Source organism: Entelurus aequoreus, linkage group LG21, assembly GCF_033978785.1.
Source record: "Entelurus aequoreus isolate RoL-2023_Sb linkage group LG21, RoL_Eaeq_v1.1, whole genome shotgun sequence".
In the NCBI taxonomy this organism is placed as follows: domain Eukaryota; kingdom Metazoa; phylum Chordata; class Actinopteri; order Syngnathiformes; family Syngnathidae; genus Entelurus; species Entelurus aequoreus.
The window spans coordinates 10984515-10990477 of record NC_084751.1 but is presented as its reverse complement, the minus strand read 5'-3'; the positions used below and the strand labels follow the sequence as shown (position 1 = coordinate 10990477).

The 5963-nt window shown below is 37.4% G+C and overlaps 1 protein-coding gene across 2 annotated transcripts in view; it reads right to left on the bottom strand.

Annotated features, from left to right (window-relative positions):
* The window catches only part of LOC133638380 (sodium-dependent phosphate transporter 1-B-like), a 32979-nt gene extending 27283 nt beyond the window's left edge, over positions 1–5696 (bottom strand). Inside the window, exon 1 of one of the 2 annotated variants that reach the window (XM_062030921.1) lies at positions 5600–5696. The gene's annotated coding sequence lies outside the window, so the exon portion shown is untranslated. Of the gene's footprint in view, positions 1–5420 lie in introns of both variants that reach the window. The other variant, XM_062030920.1, reaches the window with a different exon arrangement.
* Positions 5697–5963: the final 267 nt, after the last annotated feature.

Sequence of the window (5963 nt, the reverse complement as noted above, 5' to 3'; positions counted from 1 at the left end):
CTAGTACTATGTAGTACTGTAGTAGTATTACTTCCTCCTGTCTAGTATTATCTAGTACTATGTAGTACTGTAGTAGTATTACTTCCTCCTGTCTAGTATTATCTAGTACTATGTAGTACTGTGGTGCACATGCAGCGACAAGTGATGCACGCTTTACACCCGAGACGCTAAAAAGAGAAAAGTTGATGAGGAATGGCGTGTTTTCAACAAGACATGGACTGCCAAGCAACGTTCCCTCTAAGGTGCGCGCCTGCGCAATTGCGCACTGCTCAAGCGTCCTCTGCGCGCAGCAAATATATGCCGCGCACCAAATCAAATCCCATCTGAATTCTAAACAAAATAAACACATTTATTCTGTGTAATTTTGCAATGCAACTCTGAGTGACAGTGACAACAAGCGGCCCTAACGGTGTTCGTCAACACCGTTCAATTGAACACCGTTCAATTATTGTAACGTCTATCGAGATGCTTCGAGGCCAGGAATTATATCCATCACTTTATTGAGCAAAACTGTTTATATTCGGACATAACCACACCAAAAACATAAGTAAAACACTTCTATCTCGAAAAACTAGTCATTTTCTGCCGTACAAACCAGGCCAAAACCAACTTGTCATCTGTCACCAACACGCATAGCACTAAACCACTGGTGCGTTTATGGCCACACAAAAAGTTGGACAACTCAAAAACCACACAAAGTTACACTATGACTCCTCAGTCATACGTGTGCTTATTTTACTGTCATTTATTATTAATTTATTTATATTAGTCATGGAATGCTGTTACACACACTATGTTGAAGTATTACTATTATTTATTATTATTATTATTTATCTTACGGTATATATCAAAAATAATATTGAGCAAAATTTAATTGAAATATTGTCGATGTGGCCCTCTAGCAGTGCTCGGGTAGCTCATGCGGCCCCTGGTAAAAATTAATTGCCCACCCCTGGTCTAGAAGGTGTTCACTTTCAAACGTGCTTCAAGCAATACTCTCTCTGCTCCTGTTTGGTATCAAGCAATACTCTCCCTGCTCCTGTTTGGTATCAAGCAATACTCTCCCTGCTCCTGTTTGGTATCAGCTACTGATGGCGCTTTGTCAAAGTCGATCTACTAACAAGCTAACATTGAATGTATATCTTTATGGCCGGCCGATAAAATGATATCAATACATATCACAATAAACTGGGCCTAAAATAAAATCTGCAATTTTTTCATAAAAAATTCGATTTACGATTTTCCCTCTTACTTTTAAAAGAAACCAATGAATACAAACTCAACGACAAGGATCATTCAAAACAAGTTTTGCTCAAAAAGTAGTAGTTTGAAATGACACTACATAAACTGCATCTTATAAACAAAATTCTAATTTGTATAATATTTTGAGACCAGATAAAAATCGTACATTTCATGCAATCCTTTTTTTAAAGAACTAAATCAAGTGCTTGTTCTGGGAAGTAATACTTCTGTAAACAAAAATGTAGCCGTCGTACATGGAAAAAGAATAGTAATCTCCAACATTGAAATGTAATAAATTGCAAACTAAAAACTTCTGTCTTGACAAAAAACACAAGCATTAATCATTAAATTAAAATCAGATTATTAAAATCAATCAGATTATTAAAGTGCAAATTTAGCACTTCTGTCTTTACTAAACTATTACTGTAAATTAGGGGTGTAACGGCACACAAAAATTTCGGTTCGGTACGTACCTCGGTTTAGAGTAGAGATGTCCGATAATATCGGCATGCCGATATTATCGGACGATATATGCGTTAAAATGTAATATCGGAAATTATCGGTATCGGTTTTCTTATTATCGGTATCGTTTTTTTTTTATTAAATCAACATAAAAAACACAAGATACACTTACAATTAGTGCACCAACCCAAAAAACCTCCCTCCCCCATTTACACTCATTCACACAAAATGGTTGTTTCTTTCTGTTATTAATATTCTGCTTCCTACATTATATATCAATACAGTCTGCAAGGGATACAGTCCGTAAGCACACATGATTGTGCGTGCTGCTGGTCCACTAATAGTACTAACCTTTAACAGTTAATTTTACTCATTTTCATTAATTACTAGTTTCTATGTAACTGTTTTTATATTGTTGTACTTTCTTTTTTATTCAAGAAAATGTTTTTAATTTATCTTATTTTACTAATTTTTTTAAAAAGTACCTTATCTTCACCATACCTGGTTGTCCAAATTAGGCATAATAATGTGTTAATTCCACGACTGTATATATCGGTTGATATCGGTATCGGTTGATATCGGTATCGGTAATTAAAGAGTTGGACAATATCGGATATCGGCAAAAAGCCATTATCGGACATCCCTAATTTAGAGGTCACGGTTTGGTTCATTTTCGGTACAGTAAGAAAACAACAAAATATACATTTTTGGTTATTTATTTACCAAATTTGCAAAATCTTCTACCAAAAATATTTTTCCTAGTGGAATATTTGATGTGAAGTAATGGGAACTTTGGATAGGTCAATAATTCATAATAACATTGATTTTGATTCAATATGTTTTGAGCAATGACAGTTTGAAAGAAAAAAAAGATCTTTGTTTTATTAATCAACATTGCAACTTTTTCGAAATTACATTTAACCTTTAAGCTTTTTTATTTCACTTTTGTTATGTTTATTTGAATAGTATTTTTAGAATGTGCCGTGGGCCTTTAAAACATTAGCTGTGGGCCGCAAATGGCCTCCGGGGCACACTTTTGACACCCCTGCTATAGATAAAAAATTAAATGTGATAAATCTATGGATAAAAAGCAGAGCCTGGCGACGCATGCGCGTTTATCATAACACTCTCGCTCTCTGTCTCTGCCCCTCCCTCACCAATGCTGCTGCGCGCACAATTTGTTTTGTTTTTAACCCCTTCTTAACCCTGAACGTACATTGAAAATACACGCAACCCTAACTCAAAATGTCGGACATTTGAGGCATTTAAGAAACTCCGCCCTGACAGCTCCGCGAAAGAGGACATGTCCGGTGAAAAGAGGACGTATGGTCAGTCTATCCTAGCCTGTTAGCTGCTAGCATGCCGTGTGTTGCCGTACCGAAACCGTTCAATACAAATACACGTACCGTTACACCCCTACTGTAAAAAAAAAAAGTAGTATTGTACGATGTATGCAAATAAATAAAGTGAAACATTGAGCTGTCTATATAGTTTTAAACACTAGAGAAAAGCGCTATATAAATATAATTCACTTCACTTCACTTGTTAGTGCACTGATGATGTTAGACATAATTACACATGTCATATCTCACTATATTGATGATTAAATGCGTTCTATTTAAACGAGTGCACAGTTTGGATGTGCAACATTATTCCCCTTTTCTCATCATCCTTCTGTAAATGTTTTTGCCCCATAAGCCGATTCTTAGGTGGTGTTAGTCGTGGTCTCGTTCGCTTCGTAGAGAGTTGCATTTCCCCCGCTCAGTTTGATGCTGTTTCACATGCTAGAATAAGTATGTTGTGATGCTGCCTTTTTTAAGAAGCTTTGCAGCGTGCAGTCATTTCTTCTACGTCTGTTGCCTCAAATCTAAAGCACTGGCAACACTTTTCTTTTCTTTGGAACGAACATTAGCATTAGCCACATTTTGCTAGGCTTGTGGATCTCCGCTAAGGAAGTAAGGTGGCGGGCGAAGGCTACGTGTTCAATGTGATTTTAGAATGGTGTTTACATTGAGTGTTTTCCATAGTTTTGACAATTCCTTCACTTTCCGCCTTGATAGCTGAGGGGATTACAATCAGAGGAAGATTACATTTAAATAAATATTTTAGACAGGTAATAAAAAATATCAACAATTATCAATAGCGGCCGATAGAAAACAAACACTTATATCGTGATACAGTTTTCAGACATATAGCCCAGCCCTAGTGAAGCAGCGGGCGACCCGGGCGTGGACGAGACTCAAACCAAACAACCATTTCTATTCTATTCATTAGTGAAAAAATACTTTTTTGGTACAATCAGCTATTTTAAACCACACCATTTATTCTTTATTTCAAGCAAACATCTTTAAAAAATATACACTTGCAATAAATCACATCTACCCTTTGTGTTTTCTTAAACATGCTATATTTACATGCCATGTCTATTTTAACCTGCGTGCCATACATTTTCTAAAAAAAAAAAAAACATGACATGTTATATAACTGTCAATATATATAACAATATAACTGTCAATGAGCGATCTTGAACGCATCATAAAAAATCCCTCAACTACCCCCCAAAATGGATTAACTCGCTGGAATAAAACAAGACAATATAACATACATCCATAAACGTGGACTCTTGTGGAAAAGTGCAATATATTTATCTGTACAGTAACCTATTTATTTATTTACCGTATTTTTCAGACTATAAGTCGCAGTTTTTTTTCATAGTTTAGACTTATATTTTTTTTTTCCTTCTTTATTATGCATTTTCGGCAGGTGCGACTTATACTCCAAAAAATACGGTATATATGCACCTTATTGCTTTTTTATCATGCACTACCATGAGCTAATTAAATGAAATTTCGTTCTTATCTGTACTGTAAAGTTCAAATTTGAATGACAATAAAAAGGAAGTCTAAGTCTAATTTATTTTGTTGGTGTTCGTCGGTAAACAACTGATAACATGTTCGTATTAGATTGAACCATCGCCATTGATGCGTGACGTCATAGTCGGTGATCGGAAATCTACAACTTTCCGAGTTCACTGGAACGCATCGATTGGAGTGTGGCCATTTTCGGGCTCATTTCGCCAGACAAAGCCGGATCACGACTTTAAAAATCTGTAATTATAACACGCCGTTGAGTTTAAGACAAATTGGATGTTTAAACAGAACAGTTTTGGGGAAAGAAAAAAACAGTTTATGGAGAGAAAGTGTCGCGTCTGTAGTAGCGAAGGAGGTACAATTTCAACCAGCGCACATGTCGTCATCCATTCATAAAACTACGTAGCACATTTAACATTTACTCAACGATCGTAACAGTTTTAATTAATTATTTGCCGTGTCATAAAATGGCTTGACTTTCTTTCCGCAACCCGGATGTGGCTCGCATGAATGGGTAGGCAGGCGGGCGGGAGTACTAGCGAGCCCCCTTCAATGACCTGCCAAGTGCCGGACAAACGATGCTAACGTTAGCCGCACGAGTCTTTAACCGGCGTGCCGTTAAATCGAAGTCATTCGACAAACGTCAGCGAAGTTTATTTTGGGCAAAACTTGAAGTGTTATAACCCAACGTTGACCGTTTTTCATTCAAACTAACGTGTCGTCGGAAGTCATGGATGCTAACATTAGCAACACTCTCCGCCATACACGCAGACACTGTAAAAGACAGAGTACACACTGTGCCACAAAGTACACATTTTGAGTGTAACAGACAACACTTGAACTCACCACACGTTTCCTTGCCAATATCGTTGAAGAATGGCCGAGCGGGTAAGCTAATTATGCGCGCGCACACACAGGAACGTTACGATGGCGCGCGCGCGCGGAACTGTAGAATATTTTTTTAAATAAATAAAAATAAAACCCCACCGCAAATAGCGGACTGACGTTTGTAAAAGAAAACGTACAGTTAGAAAGACGATAGCCGTTTCCAGTCCGGAGCTGCCTAGTAGTTGACCCGCGTCCCGTTCACCGTGTGAGGACTCGATGATAACTAGTCTCTGACCACACATGCGCAGTGCCAGCAAGGGAGGGTTTATCAAGAGGCGGTGGGTCGATACAAGTGCCGACATCATCGATACCAGGCTCGTCTCGAATCCGAGCGTGATGCGGATGACATCTTTCAAGGTCTCTCGTTTGTTTATTTTTAACAAATGGTGTGTTTTGTTCTGTTCTCCCAACATATTAAATATCATCATATTGATGAATTACTTATGGACAGCAATGTCCTTAGACAAAATGATTTTTTTTTTTGTTTAAACGGGGATAGCA